General features: G+C 45.9%; 1 protein-coding gene across 4 annotated transcripts in view; it reads left to right on the top strand.

Moving 5' to 3' along the window:
- The first annotated feature begins 4,509 nt into the window (after positions 1-4,509).
- Csgalnact1 (chondroitin sulfate N-acetylgalactosaminyltransferase 1) overlaps positions 4,510-14,432 on the top strand; it is a 353,381-nt gene continuing 343,458 nt past the window's right edge. For 3 of the 4 annotated variants that reach the window (XM_029554628.1, XM_029554624.1, XM_029554618.1), the window contains exon 1: positions 4,510-4,652. The gene's annotated coding sequence lies outside the window, so the exon portion shown is untranslated. The remainder of the gene's footprint in view (positions 4,653-14,432) is intronic. The other variant, XM_029554630.1, reaches the window with a different exon arrangement.

Below are 14,432 nucleotides of genomic sequence, written 5' to 3'. Positions count from 1 at the left end.
TACAGGCAGATGTGGACTAGTCTCTGCTGTGTTGCTTCACTTATCTCGTTTTTCTGAAGGTCCTTTCCAACCCTTTCATGTCCTCCCCTATCTAGAGGGAGGGGCACCTGTAGTACACAGAGGCAGGACAGAAGAGCCCCCCTGTGAGGCATGCAACGTGCTAGGTGGCTTTTCTCTGGGGTCACGGCGCCACTGTTGGGAGTGTTACACCAGAGAACGGCTGCTTCTGCCTGTCCTGTGGAGAAGAGAGCTTGGCAGTGGTGCAATGTGAGGGGCACATTTTCTCTCAGGCCTTCTAGATTGATCTAGAAAGAAAAAAAGCACAAATAATAAAAGTGTAAACTTGGAAACACTGTGAAACAGATAATTAACTATTTTGCTTTTCCTTTTTTGTGATGCTGGGGCTCAAACCCAGGGCCTTGCACATGCTGGGCAAAATTTCTACCTACTCCAGCCCCAGGCTTTTCATTCTTGCATGGGCAAGGAGCACATAGCTCTTGGCGAAGTTTGAACACTTAACCCCAGTTTATGACAGCAGGAGAGGTCAAGTGTTGAGGGGTGAATTATAAATCATTTTTAAGACATATTTAAGGCATGAATAATGCCTTAAATATGTTTACACAATGCCCGGGCCATTAAACACACATTTCTATGTATTGTAAGGACAGACCCTGTCTTGGGCAGCCCTGTGCTTATGTATCTGGATTTATGTCACAGGAATACAGGCAGATGTGGACTAGTCTCTGCTGTGTTGCTTCACTTATCTCGTTTTTCTGAAGGTCCTTTCCAACCCTTTCATGTCCTCCCCTATCTAGAGGGAGGGGCACCTGTAGTACACAGAGGCAGGACAGAAGAGCCCCCCTGTGAGGCATGCAACGTGCTAGGTGGCTTTTCTCTGGGGTCACGGCGCCACTGTTGGGAGTGTTACACCAGAGAACGGCTGCTTCTGCCTGTCCTGTGGAGAAGAGAGCTTGGCAGTGGTGCAATGTGAGGGGCACATTTTCTCTCAGGCCTTCTAGATTGATCTAGAAAGAAAAAAAGCACAAATAATAAAAGTGTAAACTTGAAAACACTGTGAAACAGATAATTAACTATTTTGCTTTTCCTTTTTTGTGATGCTGGGGCTCAAACCCAGGGCCTTGCACATGCTGGGCAAAATTTGACCTCTCAACTACCTCCCAGTACTTGTATTTTTAAGATGGGGTCTCACTGTGCAACTCAGTCTAGCCCTGAACTTGCTAGATAGCCTTGCTAGATAGTGGGTGCTGGGAACCAAATCAGGGGCCTCTGTGAGAGCAGTCAGTGCTCTTAACTGCTGAACCGTCTCTCTAGTCCCCTCAAAGTTTCTTAAGTAGACTGTATATATAATTAGATCCTATCTTAATGACTTACTACCCACAGCAGGGCTGTCTGACCAGTCTCTAAACTTTGTGCAGCAAACCTCCTGCATCTAATGACCTGACTCTGACTACGCAGCATATTTGGTGTGATCTGAGGACTCAGATAACTCTGATTAGTAGAACTGTCTTTAAAGTGAGAGTCATCATAACTTCAATGTGTCTCCTAGAAAGTAAAGCAGTTGAGCTTTAATGAATGAGTTTCACAGCTGTTCTTTAGCTCCTGGATGGCTCTGGGTCAAGATTCTCAAAGATCCTGCTGAATTTGAGACATCCCACCTGGAACTGTGTGAATTGCTCTTATATTTTGTATTTAATAGCTATGCAGTATATATTCGAAGCAAATTATTAGCAAAATTAAGCCAAGTGTGGTGCTCACACCTATAATCGCAACACTTGGGGGGTGGTCAAGGCAGGATTGTTACAAGTTTGAGGCCAGCCTGGGCTACATAGTGAAACTTTCTCAAAACCCCACACAAACAAAATTAAATATTATATGCATTTTCATAAATGTAAAAGTTTGACATTATGCCTTCACTTGTATCTAAAACTTTCTATGGATTTTGTTATTGTTCCCACATCACCAGGACCATATTCACATATCTTTAGTATGTCCTTATAAAGTCAAATAACATAATTTAATTTCTAATACATTTATGAAAGATGTTTATATAATAATGCAGGTGCAAGCTAAAACCCAATTAGAAAACTTTATACAGGGTCTTAAAAACCTTCAGTCAGGTGAGGCACATCTCTATAATCCTAGCACTCAGGAGGAAGAGGTAGGAGGATTGTGAGTTCAAGGCCAGCCTGGGCTACCTGGCAAGACTATCCATCAAAATGAAACATCTTCAAAAAAGGTTTTCTTTTTTAATCCAGTGCTGGGCTCAGTGGCCTATGGCTGTAATCCCAGCACTCAGGAGCCTGAGGTAGGAGGATCAGGGCTTCAAAGCCATCCTTAGTATTTCAAGTTTGAGTCCAGCCTGGGTTCATGAGTCCCTATCTCTAGACAGCAGAACAAAACTATATCTAGGCTTAATGTCCCGCCTGGCCATTGAAGTCTGAAGGATCCCATCTTTGTGCCAGTTTTACTGCTCTGTTCTGCTGGTCAGACCTGAGGTGGTGGTTTCCCTTCATGTGCAACCTCCCCTGATGATAGAGACAAAGTATGATTGTGACACAGCTCTGGGAGGGTCCTTTGAGCATATATTCTGAAGGCCACTGTAAATCTACTTTCTCTCTTGCCTTCATCCAGGAAAATGTGTCTTTTCTAAATGACACTATTACTTGGCTTCGTAGTTTTAACACTTTTTCAACTCATTGATTTTTCATATGTTAATATTGTTAAAATGGACCGAGGGATGCCGATCCCTTTAGAATGACTGGAATGCAGATGTGCATGGCATGATTATCTACTGATATCAATTGGCATGCTTATATGTCAGTACCCAAATGGGAAATGTTTGGAGGTGGCAACCTGAGGTACCTTTACGTGTTAAGCACCCATAAAAGAACTGTAATCAGTCTTGAACTGATCTCCCTCCTCCTTTAGAGAAGAGAAACAGCTCCAAGGTGTGTTCTCCATCTTCTTCAAGCTGGTCCTCATAACCTGGAATCTGAAGCCTACAGGGCCTGTTTGTACTGGTCCATGGCAACCTGTACTCAGGTTTTCTGGCCCGTTTTCCAAACTGAAGTCTATGTTTAACTTCATTACATGATTCTGAAGACATCATTGAGCAGAGAGATGGGAGATACTTCCTGAAGCAACAGCAATCAATGATAGTGGTAATTGGAAGGCTCCGAAGAAGTTACTTGGCTCCTAATGAGTGATTGAAAGTGAAAATCTTAACACAACCCATAACTACACCCATCCTCCATGTGGTTGGTGTCTGTCATCTGCAAATGGGGGTTGCCATGTGATTTGCCTTATGAGGCTGCTAGAGATGACACGTAATGACTGTCTACCTCAGTATGCTTGCAACTATGCAGTACTTCTGTTATCCTGCAGTACTTTGGTGCAGAGAAAAGACACTATTTTTCCTTCATTTGGCAAATACTTGGTTCTTTTTTCTCCAGGAAACTCTCAGCTAAAGTGTTAGGTGAATGACTTACTGGGGGTGTGGGGTGTGGACAGAAACCACCTAGGGAATTCTGGCAGGAAGTAAGACATACTTCAAGGATGTTTCCTACAGGTCAATATGCGTTTTGTGGAAACTAAGCTGCTTCTAGACTTTTCGACCTCCAGACCTACTGGTAGTCTTGAAATCTCTGGGATGGGTGGGTCCTTTGAGCATTCCCACCGCCAGGCAGTAGAAGGAGCACTGCACCAGAAGTCACAGCACTGGGTCCCAGCCCTGCTTCAGTGATGGGCCACTGCGAGATGCTTGGCTGCATCTGTAAACAGAGCCCACCATTAGATTGAGAATCAACTCCCTCCCCACAGAGGGCGGTGGGCAAGTGAAAGGCGACAGACCTGTGGCCTGGAGGGTGTGCATCAGACAGCCCCACTTCCATATTCTCCCTTTCTAGGCTGCTTGTCTCCGGACCCTCCCGGTGGCCGCCAGAGGTCCTTGTAGACGTCCTTGACCACAGTGGGATTTCCGGGTTATGTAAATCAAAGCTTACTAATGAAGACATTATCGCCAACCTGGGCAGCAAAGGCAGTGGCTGCAGAATTAATTCTGCCAGGTGCAATTTACAAAGTTTTTGAATGCAAACCGACCCCTGGGGTTTGGTGAGGTCTGTGCTGTGTAAATGACAAGGGAATGGATGGCGAAATGGGGCAACTTGTAGGATGGACACGGGCCACCTCTCCCCTGGGACACTAACGACGGGTCGTGCTCTAGTCTCTTCTAACTTCTCATTTCGGTGACCAGTCACGCGTGAAGACTCCCGGGTGCAGGAGACCCGGGTCTCCTAGCGCGGTCCCTGCAGAGGGACAGGCTGGGGACGCACTGCGGAGGGGCCCTGGTGGAACCGACTGGCCGCAGCCAGGCGCGACCCCAGCCCTGAAGCCCACGCCGCCGCCACCGCGTGCGTTCGCGGCTCGGCGGGCTCCCACGCCGCGGCGGGCGCTGGGTTTGGCCGCGGTTCAGCCCGTGCTCCCCGCCGCTCCCCGCCCCACCCCGGGTCCCTGGAGGCTCCGTGCTGCCGGAGCGGGAGGTGGAGCCGAGCCCGCGGCCGCCTAGCAGGAGGGAAAGTTCGGCGGCGGGAGCAGCGGGAGCCGGGCTCGGCTGTCCGGAGGGCGGCTTCGGGGTGAGTCGGGGTTCCTTCCCGGGACCACAGTGGTCGAGGGTGGTTAGCCGGGCGCGGGGGCGTCGCTGCCACTCGGCGGTCCGCGCAGCCCGGCGCCGCTGCCCGCGACCTCAGGATGGCCCGTCGTCAGCCGGAGAGGACAGGTCGAGGCCGGTCTTCTACGGTCGCTGCCCGCCAGGGGCCGAGGGTTCCCACGTTCGCTGCCTGCCGGAGCTGGGCGCGCGGAGGGCGAGGCGCCTCCAGGTGGACGAGCGAGCGGGCAGCGGCCCTCAGCGAGGAGGGTCCCCCGGATCATCCAGGCTTCTCCAGCGCTCATCTAGCCGCTGACCTGTCTGGTTACTTTCCAGAAACCCACTCCAAAGTAGCCTTGACACGTGTCTCCGCGACTACTTTGCTGTAACTGGGTTATTTTTGCTGTGATGGAGAGGGTGGCCAGGGGGCAGCGCGCTCTCCTGCGTAGGATCAAGGCGACGGGGAATCGTGGGTCTCCATGGTCACTCTGGAGGCGACCCCGGAGCAAGTGTGGGGACGGTGGGTAGAGAGAAGCTCGCCCAGGGTATGGTCTTGGGGTGCGGGTCGGAGGTTCCGAGGGCGGGAGGAAAAGGAAAGCTGCTCAGGGCGAAGGCAAAGTTGTTTGTTTCCGCCGCACTTCCTGCACCTGTACCCCTGTCGTCAGTAATATTTGAAGTTGCAGAGGAAAAGACGCTAACAGCACTGTAAGTGCCAAACAAGAAGCCTCTGCAGTGGTGCACGCCTTTAATAAAAAAAAAGACTAATGAGTGACAGAGTGGTTGTATTGTGATTGCAACGTCTTAGCAGTTTTTACTGAAACGTCATCAGATCCCTCTACAGCATAAAGATAAGTGCAGTTTCATAGTTATTATAAATTTAAGTATCTAGTTAACACTAGTAATTCTACAGGGTTTCGTGGATTGGGTTAACACTGTTCACCAAAGAAAGCCTCAGTTATTGTGAACATGGAATAAACTCTGTGTGGCGCTGCCATGTGGGTAATTAGGAGAAAAGTCTTTCAAACTTGGAAATGGAAGGTTAAGTCAGAGGCTAACTTATGCCCTTGACATAAAACATGGCTTGAACACACCAAAGAGTGATTACTTTGATAAGGGATCAGGCACTGAACTCCCAGAAGATGCTAATTACTGGAAAACAAGAGAACCCTACCCACTGTAGGAACCCAATAAATATTTGATCATTTCTCTGCATTGAACTACCAGTCAGGCATGTACAACCTGCAGCCTGGGGAGTGGCATGGGGCCTGCATGTGAGGGAGAATACTGAGGATTGGGTGCTTAAAAGTCAATTTTTGACTGGGTGTGGTGGTGTTCCTCTTTAATCCCAGCACCCAGGAGGAGGAGGCAGGCAGATCTCTGAGTTGGAGGCCAGCCCATCTATATAGAAGGTTCCAGCCCAGCCTGAATACATAATGAGACCCTGTCTCAAAAAAAATAATGTATCTATTTTTTTTCAACTCTTCTGGATTCTTGAATTTGAACTTTGTAGTGGACAATCTGGTGCCTCAATGACAGAAGGTAGGATGTGCTGGCTGCTGCTTCAGATCATGAATAGAAATACTTTGATTCTGTTCATCTTTTTGTTTCAAATCTCATGTGTCTAGTTGTGAAACATAGTAATGGACTTCAAAGAAAAATACCCATGTGTGGATTCACCCACTTCATTTCACCAAGTGAGATTGTGCTCTGCATGGCTGGCCTCCAAGTGGTTTGTCCCACTATTTAACTGCATGATCCTGGGCCAGTCACTTGCACTTCCCAGTACCAGGGCTCTAATTTGTAAAATGGCAGCAACACACTTCACTTTATGTAGATGTTTGGCAGAATGAAATAACATTCTTCTCCTGATACCACGAGCACAGTACATACTTTGTGAATGTTATCTCTTGTTTTTAAAAAATACCTTTAAATTCTCAGTTCTGCGTGTTCTGTGGGGGTTTTTTAAATCTTTTTTTTTTGAGATAGGGTCTCCCTGTAGCCCCAACAGGCCTAGAACTCATTTTGTAGACCAGGCTGGCCTCAATCTCACAGAGATCTGCCTGCCTCTGCCTCCTGAATGCTGGGATTAAAGGCATGTCCCACTACACCCAGCCCTCAACCCTCAGAATTTATAATTGTTTCTTTTATGTGGTATTCCACCTATCCACCTAGGCATCCACCAACCCATCCATCCATCCATCCATCCATCCATCCATCCATCCACCCATCCATCCACCCATCCATCCACCAACCCATCCATCCATCCATCCATCCATCCATCCATCCATCGTTCATGGAAGACTCTCATTTCCCTGAATGGGTGTTTGAACCTAGAGGTTGGCACTTTGGGGGAAGGTGGTAGACAATAGTTTAGGGGTTTCCTTTTGTTGAGAATATCATCATGAAGGGGACTTGGCAGCCTTCATGTTGTCTCAGTTTTGTGCTGAATGAGTCAGCACTACACCTCAAAGAAGCACCAATAATCTCTGCATGGCTGTACCATCCAACCCTGAGCTTGGCAAGCAGTTTCAACTTAGCATGTACCACATGTTTGTGATTTGAAATTCATAATGTAATGAAGTTATTCTTCAGGTCACATCCTTCTTTCTATGCTCCTGATGAAAGGCCCTTGTGATTGTAAATTATAGCCCTACTATACATTAGGGGCAACAGAGGTACTAAAGAGGCCCAGCTCAGGTAGACTTTATTACCTATTGATTTTGGCCTTGTGATGAACTGTTCTTAGAAAACGTGTGAAGCCAAGGTAGTGCAGTGGCTCTGCCACTAGGGGCCTCCTCTGCACGCTGCATCACCCTGCGCTGTCATTTGTTCCCATCCTTCAGTCCGCTAATGTAGCAGAGAAATTAAACTTCCTGGGTCCTGGGCATGGAACACTATCAAAAAAGGGCAACCATGTGTGACAAGAATTACCAAAGCCTCAGAAATAAGTGAAAGCCCTCTTTGCTGTATTCAGTAGGGTTTTTGAATAACATTAGACACTTAAGAATTGGGCCTTTTACTTTATATATCACAATATTCAAATACAGAGTTTTTTAAACTTAAAAACAATATATGATTTAGTTGTAGTATTTCACTGTCTGTCTGTCTCTATTTTTCTCTCCCTCTCTGCCTTTGATGGAGCATTTTTTTTTCTCTTAATCCTTTAATATGTTTTAAATAGCTTTTTCCCCTAAATGGGCACTAGCATCACTAAAGCAGTATAAATTGTTTTTCACAGGACTTTATCTAGCTTCTCTTCCTCCTCCTCTTGGGGCTGCATTAAATTTCACCTTTAAAAATGTTTCATTGGAGGCTGGAGAAATGGTTCAGTGGTGAAGAACAATTGCTGCTCTTGCGGAAGACCCAAGTTCGGTTCCTAGCGTACACCTTGGGTGGCTCACAGCCATTTGTAATTCCAGTTCAAAGGGATTTGACACTTTCTTCTGGCCTCCATGACTGCAAGCTTATGGTACACATACACACATTCAGGCACATGCAATAAGTAAATACATCTAAAAGGTATTCTATCACATTCTACTATGCATTTAGGGACATATCTTCCAATGAGGGTTTTCTTTGTGTCCTTGCTTTTCTTTTGTGTTTCAAGGCTGGGTCTCGCTGTGTAGCCCTGCTGGCCTCAAACTTCCAATGATTCTACTGCCTTCGGCTTCCAAGTACTGGGATTAGAGACAGGAGCCTTACTGTGCCTAAGTATGAGTTTTGAAAAACCCTCTTCTGAATTCTCTTTTAAGTGAAGTTAGTCAGGCTTGAGAATATTTGTTGAACAATTTGAAAGTGTTTTTATTTGCTGGATAAAATTTGCTATTTGGTAGGAGGCATACTGGCAATATATGTAAGCAGACATCATTATCCCAAATATTGCCATATTGTTTGCAAATGAATAAGAGAGCACTATATTTTCAGGTTTCTAGTGAAACTGAATTGCTGGGACAAACCCAGTATCTTTGCTCCATCCAGGAAAGTCAGCTAAGGTAAGAGAAGGTACATCAGGCCCCTAAATGTTCCCGTGGGGTTTCTTTTCTGTTTAGCAGAACATTCTAAACACAGAACAATTTCAGACTCCCAGTTCTGATTTTCACATGGTGTGGTCTGGAAACAAAGCTATCTGATCGCTGTTGTTTTTCTATGAAGGTCTAAGCAAGTTCTTGGCTAGGGAACAAAATAAGAGGAACTACTTTTTTTGTGAAGGCTATAGATAATTTTTATGACCATTTTCCTCTGGTTGAACTAAATTCTTTGGATTGCTTTTAGGATTCTGGCATATCAGAGAATTATACAGATCCTGTTTGCCAAAAGGAATGCTTTTCTAGAACCGGAAGAGGCTTCAGCCACCAGCTAGGGCAGGACTCGGCACCTTCCGACCTCCCCTTCCTCTTCCCAGACTGAAGCTGAGCTGAACCTCAACCAGAAGGATAGACTTAAAGCTTGATGCAGAACAGGGTGATTTACTTTGGATGAGAGCCCTAAATTGACAGATTATGGATGCCTGAGGTGCAGGATGTGAAAGCATCTTTCTACCTGAAAGTCCCTTTTAGGAACCTACTTTTGGGAAGTACCACCTGCATGAAAATGAAAATGGCAGCTGTGGGTAGGATTTTCAGTAGTGTTTTGAATCTCGTAATACAAGCTGCACAGGTGATTTCTGTTGTCTTTAAGCAATGCAAAACAAACATTTGGTTATCCTAGGGTCACATCTGCTTCTTTGTTTTATTTCCACACACAAAGGACATTTGAGTTGATTCTGGAGAAAAGAGAAGCAGGAGGGTGTGAACTGTCTGTTTATACTGACCCCAGGGGCAGCCTTATTTTCGCATTCCCAAGGCACATGACACCAGCACACAGCTTAATTTAGCAGTGTTTATGGGTGACTTTGTGAGCACCATCCATTCTGTTTCTGAAATTTTGCTCCTGAGTACCCTCAAAAGTCACTTTCCCCTGAGGCTGGATATGGTGGTGCAGATACCTTTAATCCCAGCACTTGGGGGTGCAGAGGCAGGTGGATCTTTATGAGATTGAGGATTGAGGCTAGCCTGGTCTACATAGTGAGTTTCAGGTGAACTGGGGCTACAGGGAAACTCTGTCATAACAACAACTACAGCAAACAAGTGACTTTCTCCTGTCTGCTCTTTGTTAAATACTTGCTGAAGTATTCTTTAGAAAGGGTCTCATAGTGCAGCCCTGGCTCACCCTGAATTTGTGATTCACCTTGAATTTTCAAACCTCCAGGGTGCTGGGATTACCAGCATGCTCCACCACACCTAGCTTAGTTACTGCTAATATATAGGTCAGTTCATCTAAGTGAGGCTGCTGTCAGCCCATGAGTTACCCTTATACAAGTTAGCACTTCCTGTGCGCCCCTTCCTGTGCGCCCCTTCCTGTGCGCCCCTTCCTGTGCGCCCCTTCCTGTGCGCCCCTTCCTGTGCACCCCTTCCTGTGTGCCCCTTCCTGTGCGCCCCTTCCTGTGTGGTGGACCTTCCTGGGCCAGAGAGTTAAGCTTGGTAGACAGACAGCAGACTAGACTTTGGAGCCGCTTACCCCCTGTTGTGCTCTCCAGTGTGGCATATTCTGTAGAGCCATGTGTGAATTGCTGGGAAGAATGTCTACCACACGGTAAATTATAGACATACATATGCATCTATCTCTGCCGGAGCATATTATAATTATTGCCGCAGTTGTTTTCAGGGTAGATCATTTTAGCAATCACAGTACTCTGCGACTAAGGTTCACTGGATTTAGTCCCTACAGCCATGCTTGCAAAGGCAAGTACTTGGCTGAAGACTTTTCATTATACTTTCCGCTGCAGTGCTTCTCTTTCCATCATAAAATTGGCTATGCTTATGCTGCCCTTAACTGTATAGCAAGTGCTACACTAAGTATGGGACATGAGGTATCCATTTAATCTGCACAGTCATGTGCACTATCATTATCTGTACTTTATGGATGAGAAAGCTAAGGCCGAGGAGGTCAGTTACTTGCCTAAGGTTGGGTAGTCAGTGGTGGACCTGGGCCTAAACTACCTGTCTGGCTTCAGCCCAGACCTCTGATATTTTTTTCCATATGTGTGCGTGTATGTGTGTATGTGTGTATATATATATGTGCAGATGCATGTGTGCCTGTGTAGGCCAGAGGTCAATCTCTGGTGGTGTTTCTCAGGAACCATTCACCTTGTTTTTTAAGACCTGGAGCTCACTGTTTAGGCTAGGGTGGCCGGCTAGTCAGTCCCAGGAGTTCATCTGCCTCCTCAGTAGTGGGATTGTAAGTGTGCATGCACCACGATACCCTCCTTTCTGTGTAGGTGATGGAGCTCAAACTACCTCATGCTTCCATGGTAGGCAAATGCTTCACTGGCTGAACCATGCCCCCAGCCCTACCCCTGCTGTTTTCTGCAGCATAAACTCATTGAACTGGCAACTGAGAAATTGTCTTAGGGTTCTGAGGGTTCTGTGAAACATGAAGATGTTCATTTTGGTTAGGTTATTGTATTGGTATCTATTTCTGGGCACAATAGAGTAAGATAAGAAATGCAGTTTACCAGTGAGTCTGCTTTCACACATTTTATTTATGGGTTCACGTACGCAGTTTTTTTCTGGTAGCTCAAAATGCAACGTAGAACAACATCGCTGTGGAACATTTAACTTTGTATCAAGGCACTTTGCAGGGAGGTTATAAGTAGAATATTCGGATAAGTCAAGTGTGTGGGTTGCAGATTGTTAAGGTGTGAAGTCTGGGGCCAGCCATTCATGAATTCATTGAACAAAGTGCTTATGCACCCACCTGTTATGTAAAAGCCTTCCACTCATCAATTCAGGGAATACAAAGATGGGGAGACAGTGCAGTTAGAGGGATGTGCTTTAAACTTTGGAGCTGGGCAGTGCTGGTACCACTTCTCAGCTGGGGGTGCTTGGGTCCCCCATCCCTGAAACTTAGTTTCCTTCTTTGAATTTTGTATGAACACTTGGGGACAAAGCATTTGGGGCTTGTTGCAAGAATTAAATGAGATCTACAGACACAGTGCCATGCCACCCGGGAGTGGCAGGAACCAAGGCCGTGCCCTCCCCTCCCTCTTTTTCCTTCCTATCTGTCTCTTTTCATGGTCTCCTTTCTCTTCCTTCTATAAAAACATCTAAATTCCAAGGTAGAGTATGACTGACTCTTGAAAAATGCGCTTCTCTGGTTCTCCCTCATAGAGCTGGGACGAACTTGGCAGTGGTGTTGGGTGATCTGTGAGCTGGCATTAGCCCAGGGTCCCTATCTCATGAGGTGACCGGATGAAGCTGATTTTCATTAGTCCTTGGCAGCTTGGTGCCTTGGGTAGGTGTCTGGGTTTGAGGGCAAGGAGAAAGCTATTCAGGAAAATTGGGATGTGTTGGAAATGAAGTCGAGGTGGACTAAGCAGAAAACGTTCAGGATCTTGGGGACCAGCAAGGCAGGCACGTTGAGTAGCTTGTTCTTGAGGGGCCTGGGGTTAGGTTGAGGGGATTTCAGGTTACAGAGCTTACAGACAGACTCTGTGGCGGAGTTCAGAGGAGAACTGTAGCCCTTCTGTACCACCTGGTTTGGTGCATTGCCTGTTAGACACTTCCAGCTCACTGGGCTCTGTCTGACTGCAGGGCTTTTCTGAAGGTGGTGCATCCTCTGCCAGCAAGGAGCTAAGTCAAAATTATTATCAGTCTGCAGGTTCCCGCTTGAGATTTCAAGGGTTAGCTGGTATCACAGGAGAAAGGAGCCTCCTGCTTTTTTTTTTTTTTCCAGTTTGGGATCTGGTTAAAGACACCCATGTCTGTTTCACTGTGTGGCAGGGAGCCAGAACCACAGGGACTTCTGGGTGGGTCTTGTTGGCACAGCCTGTATAGTGGGCTGTGTTGTAGACCAGGGTGGGTTTTAACCAAGATGTGCCTGGTGGTTTTATGATAATGAATGGCCTTGTTTGGTGTGTAGAGTAGATGCTGTTTGTGGTGGGGTGGGAATGTGGGTTTTACAAAATCATTACAGTTCAGGAACATCTCTCTCAGGGAGCAGGAGGCCTTGAGTCATTATTTATTATGTGACTGTGCATAGCATAAGCTGGCCCTTCTGTGAATAAGCAAACAGAACCTGTCCAGGTGCGAGAGAAGCTTGAGTCAGTTTTTAAAAAAGCACACATATACACACAAAATTGAAAACAGGATTGAGTTGGAGAACAGTTTGTTTAGAGCAATTCTCAAAAGCCCATTTTATGGAATTAATAGAGTGTATTAAAATGAAATCTACTAGCATGTTTTAAAAACACAACAGAAAGAGAGCTTTGTGAAAAGAGGAATAGTCCTTGGAATGAAATTCAAGCTAGTTCACATGGGTCTTATAATGAAGACACACAGAGCCTCTGGTAGTCAGAAAATGTGGGAACTAGCAGCCCCCGAGGTAAATGACTTGAGAAGTGGAGTGAGCTGACCAAAGTTTGAACTGTACTGTTTCTTCGTGCGATACTGAGTGAGCTAATGTTTTAGTTCCCAGTTTCTCATCTAGAATATGAATCATGTTTTCATCATAGTTTTCATTTGGGGGGTTGCTACTTAATTGAGATGGTGTATGTGTTCCACATGGTAAGTACTTCATACATGGAAGAGAAAAGAACTATTTTCTCTTTTCTTTTTGGAGGAGAACTTGACAGATTAGAACGAGAATGGACCTTGAATCTCTAAGTTCCACTCTTGGATAGTTTTCTTACTGTTGTAAGTTCTTAGATTATTATTACCCAATATGTCTTTGGATTTCCACTGAGCACATGTCTCTTTGATAAGGTGATCGGATGGAAAAGAATCTCAGGAAACCATGCTGGGTGCCTATGTCAGTAACTTTTCTTGTTACTGTGACAAAACACCAGAGGAAAGCAACTCAAGGAAGGAAGGTTTACTTTTGCCCACAATTTGAGGGTATGCTCCATCAGAGAGGCAGGAGCATGAGGTCTCCAGTCGCCTTGTATCCACAGTCAGGAAGCAAGGACTGACACATGCTGGTGCTCAGACTGCTTTCTCCTTTTTTCAGTTTGGGACCTCAGCACATGGAATGGTACTGACCACATTTAGTGGTCTTCCCTGCCCATTTAAACCTTTCTGGAAACACCCTCAAAGACACACCAAGGGGAATGTTTCCAAGATGATAGATTCTAAATTCTGTCAAGTTGACCGTCAAAGATTAACCACCCTAGTACCTTTATGCAGGTTGTTTTCAACTGAAGGCACTGAGATAGTGGCCAAGACTTTCTGATAAGCAATGGATTCCTAATGTCCCTTGATTACTTCAATTAATCTCCAAAAGATAGCAGTTTTCCTTAACTTCTGTGAACATAAGTAACTTGGAACACCCTGGGTGCCTTTCACAAACTCATGTACTTAGTTTGTCATTCAGTGACCTCATGAGCCAAATGTAGAGCTTTTTTATCCATTGAGATCCAGGACTGCGTCTTTCTCCCATCTTTTCAAAATGGCGAATTTTATTGGTGGCCAAGGGGTAACCATATGGCATTTGTATTTTTTCCTAGGGAGGTACAGGTGGAAGGTGGATGTGGATGCTTTGTGAGAGTGATTGCCAGAAAGCACTAGGAAGTGTGTCTTTAGCCTGTGGCACTGGCTGGGCCTGGCCTGAAAGCACATGGGAGGCCCAATTCGCCATAAGGATTGTTCCTATTCTTGGGGTCAGTGATATGGCAGCGTGAAATGGCCAGGGATTATGGCTACTCTTCATCACCAAGGAATTATAGTCAGGGAAT

The sequence above is a fragment of the Nannospalax galili genome, unplaced genomic scaffold (genome assembly GCF_000622305.1).
Source record: "Nannospalax galili isolate Female #2095 unplaced genomic scaffold, S.galili_v1.0 scaffold291, whole genome shotgun sequence".
In the NCBI taxonomy this organism is placed as follows: domain Eukaryota; kingdom Metazoa; phylum Chordata; class Mammalia; order Rodentia; family Spalacidae; genus Nannospalax; species Nannospalax galili.
This window is presented reverse-complemented; position numbering and strand designations above follow the sequence as displayed.